Source organism: Lycorma delicatula, chromosome 9 (assembly GCF_047948215.1).
Source record: "Lycorma delicatula isolate Av1 chromosome 9, ASM4794821v1, whole genome shotgun sequence".
In the NCBI taxonomy this organism is placed as follows: domain Eukaryota; kingdom Metazoa; phylum Arthropoda; class Insecta; order Hemiptera; family Fulgoridae; genus Lycorma; species Lycorma delicatula.
The window spans coordinates 117191174-117211511 of NC_134463.1; the positions used below are offsets into that span (position 1 = coordinate 117191174).

The 20338-nt window shown below is 31.0% G+C and overlaps 1 long non-coding RNA gene across 1 annotated transcript in view; it reads right to left on the minus strand.

Annotated features, from left to right (window-relative positions):
* Nucleotides 1-457: 457 nt before the first annotated feature.
* LOC142330162 (uncharacterized) overlaps nt 458-20338 on the minus strand; it is a 57291-nt gene continuing 37410 nt past the window's right edge. Inside the window, exons 6-7 of the long non-coding RNA XR_012757711.1 lie at nt 16574-16769; nt 458-725 (exon numbers count right to left, since the gene is read on the minus strand). This is a non-coding gene — a long non-coding RNA (uncharacterized LOC142330162). The remainder of the gene's footprint in view (nt 726-16573; nt 16770-20338) is intronic.

Sequence of the window (20338 nt, forward strand, 5' to 3'; positions counted from 1 at the left end):
TTTTTTTACTGTAGGTTTTTATTGAATAGTATTATTTTGTACAGTATAATGAATTATAAGGACACAATGCAGTTTGTTAAATTAAAAATAAACTTTATATTACAATGACCTGAAAGTAACAGTAACTGTGCGTGGTTTTTTTAATCTATTTATTAATATAGAGTACTCCTTTTAACTTGCACTACCAGGAAATTTCGTAATTCTTCCTTTATTTCATTTTGTATATAATTTTCTACATTTATTAGCAAAATATTCGTATTTTAATTATACGGAAATTTTAATAACTCAAATAAATAGATCTTCTGATCGGTACGTAATAACAGATTACATAGATCACGTCAGGAATGGGTAAATCATACTCCACAAACACAAAAAGGTAACTGTCACAGCAGCGGATGAAGGAAACCCGTAATAAGACATTGATCAAAGCAGCGTAACAAAATATAAAATAAAAATATAACGAAAATAAATGTAATTAAAGTCCACATTAATTATTTTAAAAATATAAACACAAGAAATAATTATTATTAAGATAAATATATGATATAAAATATAGGACTGAAATAATTCACAAATTTAGTTTTCTTATAAATATTCCAGAAGTCTCCAGATATCCCATGCAGCTTTCTGGATTCGGGAACCGAAGGCAGCCGGGTCCCTTGTTCGTCACGTGCGATTGAGGTGTAGTCTTGTCTAAGGTCGACCATACCTGAGATGAATAGTTACTAAAACCCCAAAGAACAAAAGTATTCAAAATTAGTATTACAAACCGAATTAGGATTTTAACCTGAAAACTTTTGATTTCGAAATCTGCTGTTTACGATGTCGAATTTAACCGCTGTATCAAGCCGACGGGTAATTCACAAATCAGAATATTTTAATGAAACTTATTTAAGCAAATATTCATATACACGTTGAACGGATATAGAAAACTCTGTTTCCTAATTAATATTATTTAAAAATTCAGGATAATATTGTTTCTGTAAAAGAAAATTAACAATTTATTAGTATATATATATAGTACCCTGTCAGGAGACTCTGTCCCCTGCAACCCCCTGTGCTCATTAAACTCATGCTTGTAAAAATAATAATGATAAATAAAGATTAAAGTTCAATTTATAATAACTATCAATGCACTGTAATTTCTTCAGAGCAACAGTTTGTTCAGAACAGGACAAGAAACTTTGAGTGATCTGAAGAATGCAGGTTTCAAAACAGTTGGCCTCCCATTTAAAAAGAGTAGTTATAGCTGGTGGTTACCCGTCCATTGAACGGGTAAAAATGAATTTTGCCCGATTCTTAGCGTTACTCGACAAACAACGCTAAGAAGTGACCGTACTTTGTTTCTCTTACTTTTTCGAATGTTTTTATTTTATGTTTTTCAGTCAAGTAACCGGAGGCACGTTGCGTCGCACGTATAGTAACAATGGCAGTGGCTCTGTTGGTTGAGCCATTAACAGGTCGCACTCCTTAAAAAATCCAAATTAAAAAAAAACCCGAGAATGATTTTTAGATATTTTTCTGATTTGCAAGCTCAAAACGAGAGAAATCTCGTTCAGTATGGTCAGAAATGGGGGAAATCTGCAATCACTGTTCAAATCTTTTTCCCTTTCTCAGTCCCTTTCAAGGTCGAATTTCGAAAAATCTAGAAATTGATTTTTAGATATTTACATGATGGTTGCGAGCGCGCAACCACATGCACACACAACCACACACTTACACACACATCACACCAAAAACCAAGTTGATAACTTCACTTGTTATCGAAAAATTAAAAAAAATAGTAATTTCATTGTTACTCCATTAACCTTTTAAATTAGGAATTTCAAAAAATCCATTCTTATTATGCCTTACCATAAGAACTGGTACACAAATTTGCATCAATTTATCTTCGCAGTTTTTACGGGAATTGATTACAATCACTGACTATATATATATATATATATATAATTATTATTGCAATAAACGAACTTAATGAATTATATACCTAATTTATTACTGTTTAGAATTACAATGTGACATATTTATCATTATTCAAACGAAAGATAGTTAATTAAATAAAATTTTTATTAATTTGAACATATCACGGAGTTCTTTAGAACTTCGTCGGTAAGAGGCAACGAACGAACTACGTTTACAGTTCTAAACATGACTTAACCTAACAGTGAAGTGAAAATGGAAAAAATAAGCGAGAAACATTATATTTCAGTTCAATTAGATTTGTAATAAAGAATATTTTCAAAAAATATTTCGAATTTTGATAAACAACGTTTTTTTCCATTTGATGAACCGCGGGACTCGAATATGTCATTTTATTCATTTTTTTTTAATGTGCCTTTACGAATCGCGCCGCTAGATAATAGTACTAGGTAGCGTACAAAAACTTCATAATGTACTTGAAATAATAAAATTTAAAAGAAGATATACTACAGCTTGTTTTGATAGTAAATGTTCTTATGTAAATGAAAGTACTGAAGATCAAACAATTTTTTTTAATTCCTATCACTTCTACAAGAAAAAAATAAAAGTATTAGTTTGCAAGAGATTATACTAATTTTATTAAAAAAGAAATAAATAAAACAGAGATAAATTCGATTGGTAAAATCGAATTTAACGATAAAATTCGAGGGTTACACTTACAAAGTAATAAGTGCAATATTACATCACGGATCTTTGATTCGTAAACGTCATTATACTAGTTTTATTAAAAAAGGAAAAATATTGTATGAAGTGAATGATATGATTATCAACAAAAAAGACTGGCCGTTAAATTCACAAAATTTGTTTGTTCTAGAAAGGAAATAAATTTTAATAATAAATCCATTAGTAATTCAAAAAGGCCCATAAGATAACAATCAGTAATTCGTAAAGAAAATAAAATAAAAGAATAATTTAACAAAACGCAGTGAAATCCAAAAAAATTACAAGAAATTGTAAACCGTACGGTAAGTCTCGCAGATATCATTTCTTCCGCTCAAAAAATAAAAATTTCTGTTAATATAAATAGAACTGTTTTTAACAAAGCGATACTGATGTCAAAAAAAGTTAAAGACACTGCATTTCTATTATCAAAATCTGTGATAAATTTAGAATTTTGTTTAAAAAAAAATACATGCTAAATATATGTAATAGATAAAAGAAAAATGTTACAAAACTCTTACCGGCCCGAACTTATTTATTAAACGAATACATATCACATTTACAGAAATAATTCATTTCTTATGATTATTCGTTGTTTAATAAATGAAATCGAGCCAGTAAGAGTTTGGTGAGAAATATTTCTTTTTTTTTGCTTATTACACGGAACGCTTAAACATTGTTTATTATGTATTATTGTATATTTATTGTCTATTACGTATATTTAACGTGCATCTTTTTTTTAAACAAAATTCTAAATTAATAACAGATTTTCATAATAGAAATGTAATGTCTTAACTTTTTTGATATCAGTATCGTTTTGCTAAAATTTGTATTTATATTACAGAAATTTTCGTTTTTTGAGCGGAAGAAATGATATCTGCGAGACTTACCGTACGGTTTACAATTTCATTGTAATTTTTTTTATAATTTATAACGTATTCACAATTCTAATTTTAAAAAGTAAGATGATATTTCGATTATTTATCTACCTTCGATCGACGTATGAAAACATTGCTTTGATTGCATTTTTACCGGTTTATTTTTAAATAGATTTATATTTTCCGGATTATTTTTAAAATTGGATACAAGATATGCCTTCAAAATATTTTTAACTCAAAACAGTAATCTAGATTAGAATGTATTTTTCTTGACAAAAGAAGTTTTGTGGCGGTAAAACCTGTAAAGTTTCTAGTTTCATATCCACCGATGACACCAGTCATTGATTGCTTTCTCTGAAAGTTCACTTTACACGGATCAGTTATACATTTGTTTTGTTATGATTTGGTCGATTGATCTGATAATCGAGAAATCATATAGACGATGACAACGCTGTAGATGTGTACAACGGGTTTCTACAAAGTATTTCTAATACTGTTTTTAACGATACGTAATCAATAATTGAGTTTATCTAAAGGATGGTGATTATAATAGAACATTCGTTCAAATTATATTGACGGGACATATAACCGTAATAATTGGTTAAAGAAGATGATTGTCGATTCATTTTTTTTTTTTTTTTGAGGACGAATAAAGCTTTCTCGTTACTATCACCAGGACTATAATGAGTTTTTTTTTTAATAACAGAAATTAGAACTGGCCTAAAAACTAATATCACAGTTAAAAATTCTCTTAAAGCACATTTAAAATTAATATCACAGCCATAAACATGAATTAAAATAAGCCTAAACACAAAAAAATTTAAAATAAAATAAATAGAAAAAATTTAACGTAAATAGAATTTAACAAAGTCCGAGAGGGATGTAAAGGGCCCCTTTCCGGATAACAGAAAGACTAAGAACTAACATAAAAACCATAATTGATATAAAAAGTAAATAAAACTAATATCACAGTCGGAATATTAACAATACAATAAATTTATTTAAAATAAAAACTACATAAACATAAATAAAATTTAACAACGTCAGAAAGGAGTGTAAAGGGCCCCTTCTTCTCGGATAACAGAATAAAAAAGCAACACAAAACCCAAAAAAATTAAAAGAAAAACAACCACATTAAAAACTTTTCCCGGTACAAAACAGTATCAAATTTTACATATAAAATCAACACGACGCAAAAATATAAAATCCGGTCTAAAACTTTATTATCATTGCCCAAGAATCGACAGATATTTCTGGGCAATATAAACTTACGACGCAAGGCCGCATAACAAGGATGTGACGCATATCGGAATGACTCCGATATGTATTAACCGGAATCGGCAGAGGACTACTTCCTCTCGACGAATTTTTCTATAGGAGTTCCATGACAGTACAGTATCTTTGATGTGCCGGAGTTTATGTCCATGTAGCAGTCCAGTCGCTTTGCCCGAAGGACGATTTTTACACAATTAATAAAACCGTATGTTATAACGCGAGTGTTGAAGGACGGTTGACTAAATGCGTCTTTAGCAGCGGAATCTGCACGTTCATTTCCTGGAATTCCCACGCGGCTACAGATCCAGTAGAAACTCACTCGTATGTTGTGACTGTTTAATTAAGCGACTGCGTTATAGATATTTAGAACGAAAAGGTGTCTAGAACACAAATCTACTAAAAGATTGGAGTGCACCATACAAGTCACTACAAATAAGGATATTACTGTATTTTGGGTTGATAATATTCAAAGACTTATCGATATCATATAGTTCACAAAAAAGACAATTTTAATATCAGATAGGCCAAACAAATTCGTTCATTAACGGCAAATGGGCATCCGATGGTATCATTCTATTTCGATCCATCTGTTTATGCTACTGCGTCTGGGTTTATCTTTGGCGAAGCATTTGCTGAAAGACGATAGGAGTTTTTGTGTCGATTGTTTATTGCATAGTAAGTTCAAAAATATAATTTATAAGGTTGATTCTCCACGGAGAATATGAACAGGGATAAGTTGGTAAAACAGATGTATCAACATTTATAAGGTTTAGTAAACGCCGGGTACGAATACCTACATCTTCTGTACAACGAGAGTGGTCCTGATACCTACGTAAATAAGAATTAGCAAGGACCGCATTAAAATTTGGGTGATTTGGATGCGCTTTAAGACGGATAGTGTAAGATGTAATTGTTGCTGATGATATTCCATAAAGATTATATGGCAATATCAAACATTCTATTTTTGATTTGTTCGTGGATAGACATGCTCAGTCTAACTGCGTTTGAATATGGCCACGGAAGAATATATATGACCGGATTACGTTTAATAGTAGAAACATATACGAAAATTAATTATTATTTCACAAATCGAGTGTTAAAGCGTAAATATAATCAAATTTTCTTTACGTCGATAAGAGGAATATCTAATGACCAATGTTATTAAATAACAAATTAGAGAAAAAAATGACTAGAAAAATTATTATTTATTCAATGACAATAAAACTACTTTTCAATGTAATAAATTTAGGCACTTTTTCCATTTTTCTGATTCCAGTAAAAAAGAATTGTTGACTTCAGTGTCTGAGCCATCCTTGTACCGAATTCTTCACCCGATTATTGTTACCGAACTCGATCCCACATAAAAACCATTCGAGAGGACCAAACAAATAAAACCCAGATAGCGCGAAATAGGGACTTATGATGAATGCGGCTTCACCTGCCGTTTCGACTTGTGAACATTTTTTTGAATGGTTTTGGAGCGGGCGTTATCGTGCAGACGTATTACGCCTTTTTAGAGAGAACCGGGACGTTGCTTTCTTATTGGGGTTTTCACTTTATTTTCTATCACATCCTAATACTAACTCGCTGTTGATTGTACGTTGTTCTTATAAATAATCGCAATAATTGGGACTAATCTCAAAACATCATTATCATCACTTCACCGGCTGGTTTGTAGGTTTTGAATTTTTTTTCTGGCGGGCGAACGGGGATTTTTCCAATAGACAATCTGAAGTTTCGATTCAGACTCAAAATTATGAATCCAAATATCATCACAAGTTGTTACACGATTTAAAAAAAGGCTGACAACAGCTGCAGGAATTTCTTGGAACGCGGCATTAGTCGCGTGAAGGGAAAGTCGTACAATTGTAGATTGATTGTAATATTTTTTCGTTTATATAATTAGCTAAACTAATAATATAATTCCACAACTTACATACAACAAATTTCGTTTGTACGGTCAGCAGATTGGTGTAACCGCGAGGCTTAACGCACCAGCTACAGAGTATATCGGACTATCAGTTTGAAACCCAGCCAGACCGAGTTACTTTTTTACACCTTAAATATTATTCATTTATTTAATTCTACCCTCACCTGTGACGTCACAAAAAAACGGACAAGTACAACAGCTGTACGTAGCTGCTTTCAAATGTTAACTAAATTGAATTAAATAAATAATTAAAATGTAAAAAATAATTTGGTCGACGACCCTGTGGAATTTCAAATTTCCGGTCAGAGGATGGGGGAAAAGGGAAATTCCAGGATGGCGGACTGCGACACTAGCGCTCCTTTGTGATGGCAGGGGTACTATTGACGCAGTATACTCACTTAGCCATTAGTTAAGAGCATTTTTTAGGGTGGGGGTGCGATTTAAAAAAAAAAAAATTTCCAAGTATGTTATTTTCTAATTGTTAACAGGTATGCCTAAGAAAAACATGACCTTAATCAGGTGAAATCTCGAGATACTGAGTGTGACCTAGCTCTAGAGGCTCACCCGATTGAGCTTTTAAGTTGAAAATTAAATGGCATCAATGCCCCATATGTAAAAGTAATCCGATCAAGTTTGGTCAAAATCGGTCCAGTAGTTTTGCAGATATAAGGTGGTTTAGAGGCCGACACTGAACACACACGCGTACATACGAACATTAACATCGGGAAAATTTCCATCCGGTTTTTGAGTTCAGTATCAAAACGTCAAGATCCGGTGAAAACCGCATACGGTCAAATTGGACAGATTACATTACTTTCCCTTCTACAGCTATAGCGCTACCTAGACGGAAAAGTAATAAATATTTATATCTAAAGCACAGACGTACTTTAAACAGAACTATTAACAACAACAAAAATTCTTACCGTCTTGAAGTCGATGTACCGATCACCATTTCGTATATATAAATCAACAGTATTAAACTGAATCCTTCTAAGATCTGATATATTTTTTCATACCGTTACATTAACGTAGTCAAAACTGCCTCAAGCTATCGGATACCGCTAAATTTTAGGCGGTATATCCCTTTAATGGAGAAGTTAGCTAAGCTATTCGCGTGCGCAAGATTTATGCTTAATGAGTATATACGTGCATAGTACACGTAAATGTTATTATTATATATATATATATATATATAATGAAAAAAAAGAAGTATAATGTTTCGGTTTAAAAATGTTGGTGAACGGTGTGGTAATGCGGTAACTTGTGGTAATGGGATAATTTAAATAGAAAGATTATTATTTTCTTTTTTTTATTTCTGGTCGTTGTACTTTCTTCTTTTATAACTGTACGAAAGGATATAAGTACAGGATCGTGAACCTGCATCCTTATTCAACAGCTGACACTCACTATAAAGTATGCGGCTGTTAATGTATTACCTGTTCTTATACCCATATCGGCAACGTGGCTTAATAGGAATGTTGTGTTTGTATGTGTGCGTGTGTGTTTTATAGAGGGGTTTGTAGTAGTGGAAGGGTGGAATATAAGTGAGAAAACAATAACGATCAAGTACGTTACACCTTTAGATGGTAATTTTATTTTATACTGTATTGTACTCGTATATCTTAAACGGTAATAAATGCTAACTTGACATACTTTTTCAAATAAGGATTTACTTATTATAGTCGCACTATATTTTTATCTATGAATTTAAACCGCGATAATTCTCTTCATTACAAGTGTAAAACAAATAGAACGGTTTTTTTATTTTACTAGCAAATAATTTAATTTTTTCAAAAACTGGAAAAATTACCAATTTTAATCATGCTCCATTTACACTAACATGAATTGAGAAAAAACTTAAAATGTGCCCTAATAACTGCCTAATTTTTCCTTATTATCCTTAATAAATTTGTAAGTTTTTAAACCGACAGTTTTCTAGTTACCGACCATTTTACGGGCTTATTTCTCACTACGGATACGGAATTATAATTAAAAAAAAAAAACATGAACGCTCTTTTTGCAACTAATCTCAGAATGAATCGCTGCACGTTCACTTTTATATTACCTGTTTGATTTCTGAAATTCAATTAATAACATTTCTTGGAACTATAATATAAGCATTATATATTACTTTCCCGTCTAGACAGCTCTAAGGGAAAGTAGTGCAATCGGTCCAATTTGTCATATGCAGTTTTCACCGCATCTTGACGTTTTGACACCTAAGGAACTCAAAAAACCGGACTGAAATTTTCTGAATGTTCGTACGTACGCGCGTGTTCGGTGTTTCACACCTTAACATCCAGCAGTACCGGACCGATTTTGACCAAACTTGATTGCTTCTATATATGAGACATTTAATTTTCAACTTAAAAGGTCAAGGGGATGAGGCTGTAGAGTAAGGTCACCCTCAGTATCTCGAGATTTCGCCGAATTAAGATCACATTTTTCTTAGGCACGTTTGTTAACGATTAAAAAATAACAATATTTGCAAAATCGCACCCCATCCCAAAAAATGCTGTTGTATTCGTGTTCTATGTTGTGATGTCACCGGTGAGGGGTAATATGAAATTAATGAATAATGTAATAATATTTAAAGTAATAATGCTTATGTTAAACAGCTCGATCGCCCGGTAGAGTCGTTAAGTGGTGCGTTAAGACTCGCGGCTACACCGGCCTGCCGACCGTACAAGCGAAAGTTGTTCTATGTAAGTTGTGAAATTACATTAATTTAGTTAGTGCCGATAGTCGCCGCTAGTACTACTACACCCGCGCAAATTAAATACGATATGCGCGCGCGCGCTTTAGTTAGAATCATTGAATTAAAGAAGCGAAAAAATATTATATTTAAATGAAATGATAACTATTTTAAATTAAGTTGTGTGTATAAACCACGCATCAGAAACAACGACAGAAACATCTCGAACAATAAATAATTGTAACCTTTGGATATTTTCTAAAATATCGATTTTAAAATATCGTTTAATCGATTAGGGGACGGTAATACTTTGTTGTAAAATACTTTTACTTGCAAAAAGAACAGAATTAATAAGCCTAACACATTCGATACTCAAAATCATGTTTGATTTTGTCTTCTACGTAAATCGTGGATACTTTTTGCCACTTGGGAATCCGACTTCAGCCGTGTGACGGGAAACTTCTACAACTGTGTTGTCAGCTTTTTTTGTTCAACAAATTGCACGTTATAACGGTAATAATGGAGAGACATCTTATTTTATTCCTTGATTACGGAAATTTAATTTCACGGTTGATTTTTTTCCCACAAAACCTGTAGAACTAAAGAAAAACCTTTCTTCATTCATTACACTTAATTCTAACTCGATTTATTTATGTACGAAATTATAAATAATTTAAAAAATAATTCCTATTAACTGTCACATAAATAATCTTTTATAATTTTCTTTACTAACCTGGTTGTTTATGGCGTACTAGTTTTTCCTTCGTTAGATACTTTTTTAGATAATAGCTATTTAAAGTAACGAACATTTACTTTAAAAAAAGGCAAACAAAGAATTACACAACTTTCTTTTTTTGGTAGACAGTTATGCAACTAACTCTGGCTACCGAAGGTTTTGTCCTCGACAGACTACTGGTTAGAAGGGAAATTAGGTGGAACGTTAAATTATGTAATAAAGGATTTTTTTAAAATTATTCTACTCTTTTATTAAAATTTACGGTATTCACGTAAGGATGGGACATTATTACCGTTTACTCCCCACCCCCTTGACGAATTGTAAACAAAATTAAATGGAAACAGCGAACCGTATTATGAAGTTATCGTGCAAAATTTCATAAAATCCGGGTTATCTAGCCTGAAGATATCCAGAAAAACGATAACTGAAGAACAAAACAGAAAAAAAGCTTGTTCAAGATCCTCCGCCTAAAAAATGAAATCGCCCGCAAATACATAACAAAAGCGATGGAATCATCTAATTGGTATAAGAATGTAACAAAAAAAAAGCGATTCACCTCTTTATAGCGATTTAAATAAGGCCGAATCGCTATCCTAAAATATCTTTGGTACCTAAGGGACAATAAATTATGTGAAAAAAAAAAAAAACTTATCCTCTCAGTAAAATTTTGAGATATAATATCCATAAGTTTGGTATCTTCCTTCCTTCATAGCCACATGTACCAAACTTATTACGATGGCATCAATGTCCCATACACAGAAATCATCGCGCCAAATTTGATCCAAATCGGTCCGTCCAGTTTCGAGATATCTAAAAAATCAATCAGGCCAGCATAAACACATCCTTCTGGAATTCTTCAATACTAAAATGGTGTTTGGTTAAAAGCAGAGGTCATGAACTTAAAAGACCTGCAAAAATGAAAAAAATTGACTCGATTAGCATTTTTCCCCTTATACAGTACATCGTTTAACCCAGCATCGTAACTACATAGCGGGAAATATAAAAAAATCATAACTATAAGTTAAATAAGATATACAACTATGAAAAATATCTATTATTTGGATTGTAAATGTACCAGTGTTTGTAATGTATAAAGATACGTTTTGGGGAAACTTTACAGATATCTTCATTTTCCGAACTAAAAGGAGTGTAATTAGATCAACTGATACGTTTGCGTAGTCGTTCGTTCATCTTGTAGGAGGGTTTTCATCGAATACCGTACACTTTCTTCTGTCTTTCAAATGTACATATATATTTTTTCGGATAGAATTTTACATTTAAAGAAATATGTCAAAATGTTTAACAATTCATTATTAAAATTTTCATAGCGGTAGTCAACTGATAAATCAAACAGCATTTTTTCTTTGAAGTGTTTTAAATTATAAATTATTTTTATAATAACTGCCACACACTTAGATTCGGGGAAATTATTCTGGAAGTGACTGTTAAAATAACTTAAAAACACTTCCAAAAAGAAAAAATATACATATTTAAAAAAAATTATTTAATAACCCACCGGCTGGGTCTAGTGGTTAACTCGTCGTCGCAAATCAGTTATTCAACGGCTGATTTTCAAGGTCGAAGGTTTTGAGATTCTAATCCCAGTAGAAATTAGTTGCTTTTAAAACGGATTTGAATACCAGACAGTATATCCGGTATGATGTGGTGGTTGGGGTTCATTTAACCACACATCTCAGAAACGGTCGGCTTAAGTCTGTACAAGACTAGATACACCTCATTTACATGTCATACGTATCATCCTCATTTCATTGGGCCATGGAATTGAGTATTCTTCAATAGTCGAACAGATTGTAACGTAAACATTAGGAAAATAAAAAAATAATTTAATCTATAACGTCTTTTACATTGAGGATGAGGCTCTGTTTTATGGAAGGTGAGAGCGGCTACAAAAAAATTCATGTTTTTTACGATCGTAAATTGTTTCCGTGGCCGTAGTGAGAGAGCGTTTCCCGATTACTTTCAAATCCATTAACTAATAATTCATCTCTTATAAATTTACTTGATATCTGGCTTAGTAATATTTTACAATTATAAAAATGTAATACTCGCCCGGCTTAAAACCCAGGAGCAGATCGTCTATTTGTTTTATTCGAAAAATTACATAGGTAGCAAAAAGAATGAACAACCGAATTTTTTGATGTATTTTTTCTAACACGCCAAAACAAACGATTTCCAGATTTTCATGATATTTATTATTCGATTAGATTTATAAAAATGTAAAATATTATTTTCAAATTTTACGATAACTAAAAATTATATTAATTTTGCTACAGGCTTTAAATAATTTAAACGCAGATAAATTAAAGAATTTCTCTTTCTACAAATTCAAATTAATTGATTAAACTACAAACTGTTTTTTTTCTTTTTTGTAAAATCGTGTATAAAATTTATTGTTTTTTCACTGTTTTATGTCGTTTTAGGTTTTAAATGCGTTTCCTGTTAACCAATTATATTGACTGATTGAAGAAATGAGTAACGGATACACATGATAACTTCGATAGGCCATCGAATGAATACGACGATAGCCGATTGGTGGATGATTTTTATGAAAGTGGAGGGGGTAGGTTAATCGACGATATAAATTTTCTCTGCTGAACATGATAATATTTTTTTAAAAATGTTTATAAGAATTACCGATTTTTCCTTTTAAGAAGAATTACGAATAAGGTTGACAGGAAACTCAAATTTGAATAGGAAATAAGGGACACGAAAATCACGAGCGGTAAAATTTTTAATTAGTATTTTTTCATCGTAGTTTCTAATAGGTTTCAATATAAGGTCGGCATTACGTAAATGAATTACAGTAATTCATACTACATAATAATGTGGCATTGTAGAATGATTCATTTGAAAAGTTAATGCAAGCTATGATATCCTTGTGTCCTTCTACCATAATGCACGCACAAAGAAACCACATATATTTAACACCATTTAACTACTACTGACGGTAGTCATGATAGCGTAATCCTAATTCACGGAATGCCGGTTCGAATTTTGTTCAGACCATTTAAAATATTTAATCTACTGAATGATTCTTCAACCGACCCAATTAATAGGTACATCTTTTAAAAAATTTAAATTTTAGAAGTGTAATGGCGATCACATCGTTCATTTGTCTACCTTTTGCTGTAAAATGATGTAGCTCTGTTTACGTCATATATACTTTTCTATAAAGAACAACTTTAAAAGCTATTTCTAAATTTTTAACAGTTCTGGGGCAAGATTTTCACAGAAGAAAAGCCTGACAAGATTCTCATGATTTCTGAGGTAAGAAGAGGTTTGAATTTAACCCCATCACACATTAATAATAAATGAAATTTATACTAATTCCTTTTTTTTACTGTTTGTCATCAACACCCAAAGATGTTTATTTGTGCATCTTTTTAATAAACATAAACCCTGTTATATCATCTATTTAGATAGAAAACTGATCTTTCCACCTCTTCACTGATTCTCTTAAACTACTTTATATACAGTATTCTTTCAAATTCATATATTTTATGCGATTAAATCGCAGTTCTCTACATCTCTTACTTTATCATAAAAATATACATTCGATTCCTGACCAATATTTTTAGGTATCTTACTGTCTAATTTGGTCTATGGAGCCACTGATCTTGGTAATCTCAGGTTGCAGATGACAACCGATCGGCGATCTCAGTGTTGAAGAGGAAATTTTCCCTAATGTTGGCGAGAGTAAAAGAATCTATAAAGTAATATCCTAACAAAACCAAGCGTATGTCTAGTTGCTCTAAGGCAGCAGCTCCATCATCGGTCTTAAATGCAATCAAGCTAGTGTATTATTTGGGTAATTTCAATCGCCTTAAACCATTAAAAGAAATCTCCTTTGTAAGGTAGCTCTCCTTTGAGAGTACACACGTATACATCCTCAACTACCCACACAATAAGACATAGCCGATCTGAATAGAGGTAAACTCCAATCTAGGAGACCACCTGTGAAAACTGTCGTGGAGCTGACTGTGTCAGGGATCAATTTGACAGGTTTCTGGGAATGAAACTGGATGCAGATCTGTCCTTCCTGAAATGCTGGAAACTTCCCTCTATAAGGGAGAAACCTCCCGCCTTCAAATGGCCTCACAGAGTATCGACGTCAATCGATAGAATCCGTACTAACCGTGGCAGATGTGCAGACTCACTTCATAAATGGGGTAAAGTGACATTTCCAAGTAGTGACTGTGGAGCCAATACAAAAACCGTCCACCACATAGTCACATAATGTTCAAACAGGGCCTACGGAAAAAACTTTGATGAGTTCCTGATGGCAATAGATGCTGCAGTTGACTACGTTTTAAAACTGAAAGTGTGATAGTAATTTTAGTATTTATCACTTGTCTAACCTGGTCAATAATAATTCTTTATTACTCTTTTGTATGGTTTTTATAATTCTCTATCTAATTTTTTTTTCTATCTTAATATACAATGTGAAATCATGTGCATGTGCCAAACGATAAATAAATTAAAAGAAATAAAAACAAACTGAAATTTGGATTTATATTATTAAGAAGGTCTTAAACTAAAACATATCAAATAAATCTAATCTAATTAACAATAATATTGCTGGGTTTAAAGACTATGATAATTGCAATTTAATTTGGAGATAAAAGACTCGACTGTTAAAATATTAAATTTTCATTAAATATTTTACTTACTCGGTTTTTATTAAGCTCTATTATGTCAAAATCCAGAATAAAAGGTTCATAACTAAATAAATCTGTTGCATTTAAAATTATATTTGTACTTCTCATTAATAGAAACCAGTCAATCTTTTTGTTTCAATTCGATCTCCTTAAGTCACAACCCAGTACTATCTATTGACTACAATAAATCTTAATGATAAAAATACGACTTAATTTATGTGTAAAAGTAGCCCTGCCATTAAGTCGTATTTTGTAAAAAATACGACTTTATTCAAGCAGCATCTCAAATCCAGGTCAGGCTTCTAATACCTGATAGGAAATAGAGTCTCTGAATAGGTCCATAGGCAGAACCACACCATCCCAATTACACAAGCACAACCGAATGGTCTTCATATCCTTAGTATTAACCCGGCGATTGTTTTAAGCAAAACCAACAGGACAGGATACGACAACAGCAAGAAAGAATTGGTTAAGGACAAAGAAAAATGTTAAGTATTGTGATAAATGGATAATCCACCCGTAGAGGAACTGTGAAACGAGATAAAATTCCACTAGGCGTTGGACATCTATGATCATAAACTTAATGTCAATAGTCATAAATACATGGTACAAAACGTTACTTTTTGTCTAGATACTAAAGAGCCACCTGCAGGTTTTCCTTAAGGAAAACCTTCTCCTGTCCCAGAACTGTGTTGTAATGAACAGAATTATCCGATTGAACATCATCCAAACACCATCCACCCAAACTTAAACTAGAAGATTGGTAATTGTTATCAAATTATTTGGCACGACTTAAAAGACTAAAACGAATACGGCCCGTTGATCAATAAATTGCAAACATTTGGGTTATTGCTAATATTACTCAATTTAACCATTATATTACCATTTTTATAACCATTTACATTTATTTATTTTATAAATATAATTTAACCAAACTTAACCAACGCTTGCTTTGCTCACTAATCTTGACTAATTAACACAAGGTTAGTGAGCAAAGTAAGCATAGGTTAAGTTTGGTTAGATTATATTTGTAATTTATATCTAAAATTATAAGAAGAATGCTTATATTTTTAATATGTAAACTATTTTAATAATCCCATAACTTTGAAGTATTTTCAAAGTTACAGGATCACAGGATCATTATGGTTATGGTTGACAGGCTATGAAAGCACCCTTAAAAGCCTTATGGCATTTGAATGCTTACTTTTTTAATAGTAGTAGTAGTAGTAGTCAGATAAAAAATAATATACTCGTAAACAGAATTTTTATTTAAATTTATGACCTCAGTCAAAGAGTACTCTATTAATGATTTTTATGAGGAAAGTGAAATGAATGAAATCTTAAACAAACAAAGGTCTCATGTCTATTTCAAAGACTGAAATAGAGATCTACTGGAATATTGCCAGATATATTTACAACTGAGCCAACTAGGTGGCATTTACAGATTTTTATTAAGGAAGTAACACAAACGGTTTTACATAGAGGTAAGAATAAAAAATGACCAATGTTTTGCTTACACAAAAACACTTTACCTTTGTAAGACACTCCCATACAATACCAATATGATAATGTTACAAGCGAATCAGAAAATCATGCACTGTAGGTGCATTGCAAATCGGACTATGTAAAAATAAAATAGGAAAAAAATAAGTTTTATTGTTAATTAAATACATCTAACAGATCAATTACCCCTAAATATTACTTTTTTTTCATATTATAATACATTAGTGTTCAACTTACCTTCAATATGTAAATTTCCTTCAGTTCTGTAACTGTTTAATTCCTGAATTTATTGAGTGTTGTATGTAATTTTACTATATTTCATTATGATTTGTTCTCTAAATTCTTAAATATTTCTTGAAAGACAACAGACTTCAAATGGTCCCACAAGAAAAAATAATAGGATTGAGATTCATAATTTTATCATTCTTTCACACTGTGAAAAAAAAAGAATTGGAAAATATTATGTTTACGGTCAAAACTATACTTTAACATTATTATTTAAGTACATAACTTAAACTTTAATAAACAAACTTAAACTTTAATAAATTTCGGGTACTTTTATGTAATTATAAGGCAAATACTCTCACATAACTGAAACGTCTTTACAAATTTATTATTGCTAGTGGTTTTTATTTCAAACTAGCTTTGTGCTATGTCAAGTTTCATGGCATTTTTTAATTTTTAATTTCTTAATTGTTCATTTAGTTGTCATAACTTTACACAACACCAAATCCATGTGATTTTTAATCGTAATTGTTTTAACTTATGTCAAATAAAACTATTTTCCACACTACCCACTTTTTAAAAATCTATTATTTTTCCAGCTGCTTTTTCAGTTTTCTGCTATGAAATTCTATTATCATAGACTTTTCTTTTTCTTTTTCTGTTTAGCCTCTAGAACCACCATAAGGAATTACTTACTTAGAGGATGAATGAGGATGATGTATATGAATGTAAATGAAGTGTAGTCTTGTACAGTATCAGGTCGACCATTCCTGAGATGTGTGATTAATTGAAACCCAACCACCAACAAACACTGGTATCCATGATCTAGTATTCAAATCCATACAAAAGTTACTGCGTTTACTAGGATTTGAACCTTAGAACTCTCGACTTCATAATCCGCTGATTTGCAATGACTATTTCACCACTAGTCCGACCCAGTGGGTTCTATTATCATGAACCAGCATTGCTCAATCTGTGGTTGAGGAATAATCTGCAATGATGGGAAGATGGTCCACAAGCAGATTAAATTGAAAATTATCTAAACAAAACAAATAATAATTTGGAACAATTTTTATGATAAATTTCTGTAGTTTTGTGATTCATTTCAGGTTTATAATCACATTGAAGTTCTTACCTTCAATTAAGAGGTAAATTAACTGAATTATTTGAAGAAGCAATGAAAATCATGCATTTTTTAACAACCTATCGTGAAAAGGATTTTCAATTCTTCTTCAAATAAAAATAAAATACAGAAATCGTCTTAGCATAAGTGCTGATCTTTGACCGAAGTTGACCAGTAATGAGCCAAATATCCAGGAACTGTATACGAGCCAACAACCTTAACCATCTCATTAAAAGTAAGTAACATAGTTATATCATATGATTTATTAGTTTAATAAAGATGAAATCTTTGTTCAATGATGATTCACTTTTAATAGTTTACTGCCAATTTAATTATTTCTCATATCTATTCAAAACATACCTTCATATCGATTATTATATAAATGACCCAGTAAATCCCAATTGTTGGTAAAAGACGTACATCAGGGAAAAAATGAGGCTTACATAATTTAATGGTCTGTAGAGTTTTTGAGACATTTTACTGGTCCTTGAATTTAAAAAAATTGGGAAACACAGTCATAGACCATTGTAATTTGCTCTAACTATTTTAAATGATCAAATAAATGTAATCAAATGATACTGGATGCTGTCAAATTATTATGTATTAATATTATTCATTTTGTAGCAAACAAATGCGATATTTATTTATTTAATTACAATTAATATCTATAACAAAGCAGACAGTTTTCATTCTTATTATATGAACTGGAATAATATCAATTAAACTAATTAGAAATACCAAATGAACAAGAATAAAAATAATTACAAATAATTTATCCTTTCTGAGATAATTAACAGGCCTATACCAAATTAAAACTATCTAACATTTGTAACAGAATTATAGGATCTCAATAATATATACCAACAGAATTAATGAAAAGTTAACCACAAAAATCAAAAAAATGTTCTAATAACATTCATCATTTTTTATAAAAAGACATTTTTAATAAATCAGAATTATAAGAATAATTTTTAGTAGTTTAACCATATTTTTTTTATCTGATCAATGAAAATCTTACAAAGTATTTAGAGAGAATATTTTTGTGTGTAATCTATCATATAAATAAAGAAAAATAATTTAAAAATCAATTACTTAATCATTTTTAAAAATTCTGTTTTCTTCTGACACGCATGAAGTATGAGTGTCATCTTTATTACTTTTTCAACCATTATATGAGTACTTCAAAGAGGAAATGATTAAAATTGTTTTATTATATATCTGAATTACTTTTTCATACCGTATGACTTAAATTATGAACATATTCAGATCACAAAGTGTACAATTTCAGAATAACTGTGATTTCCTTTAATTTGAATGGAGTTTTATAACTTTTTAAAATTTTTATATTTGAAATCTCACTTCAGTATATCAAGAATATTAAAACTATTCTGAAAAACTACTACTTAGATAATCCTCAAAGAAAAAAATCTGGTGATGTAATGTCTGAAAATTTTGCCAGTCATAACATTTTAAGATCAAAGAATCATAAAAAAATTCTTGAAACAAATGATTATCATTTCATTAGTAGTATGACAAGTAGAAGTCATCTTGCAGAAACCATGTCTCCTTCATTTTTTCAAACGGTATATTTAACCGTTGGATTAATTCACGATAAACTTCACATCTAACACTTATTTTTTTAATAAAAAAATCGATTACACAGCAATGAGAGATTGCATAACAAACACTAATTTTAAACGTTCATGAAAATTATAATTTTCAATGCTCTGATTTAAACATTTAGAATCTAGGAAAACCCATCCTCATCAATAAAATAAATATGATCCAGCAACTCATGCCATTTTCACCAACAAAAGATCAAAGAAATGAACTACAATAAAGTAAATATTTTTTATGGAGTGGTCCTTTCAATCTATGAACATTACTGGTATGTTAATTATGCTATTTCAATTTTTTGAAGCTTTGAGGACAATAACTATTGGTAGTTCAATCTTTTGTATAATTTACTAACAGAATTTTTTGGTGTGCAAACAATGTTCAATTTTTAATTTCCAAGAACTTCTTGATTAAATTCAGCTTATTGATTGATGGCAATGATTTGTCTGGGCCCTTTAGATTTTAAACCCTTCCACACTCATGAAATTTATGTTCAATTTATGATGTGATTGAGTCATTGAGAACTGCAAACTGAGAAAATTTGTACTGAAACTTTATATTTCACTTTTTTAAAAGTACATAAGAGAAATAAATCTACAAAGAAAATACAGTCAGTCATCCTTGGAAGAAATAGCTGAGGCAACACAAAGAAATGAATTCTGAATGAAAGGAGATTCTACACACAGCTGAACTGTATGTAGTACTGTGTTGCCATTTGATAAATATAATAACATAAAATTTACTCTTGTTTAAACTACAGACTCTTTCTCTATGAGGAGGGTACAAGAATTCCTTTAGTAAAACAGAGGAAAAGTATTTTTCAGTATTTTGAAGTTCCTGAGTAAAATGACCAAAATCTTGGTTAAAACGTCTTGTATATATTCATACATAGGTATGAGTATGTGTTTATATGTACACTGGCATAAATATTTATCTTTTGGTACTGCTATATTATATGTTTGAATTACACAGCTGGAACCTGAATCATAATGAGGGTCATTTTGAAATATATTTTCATTATGATACAGGCATTCAAC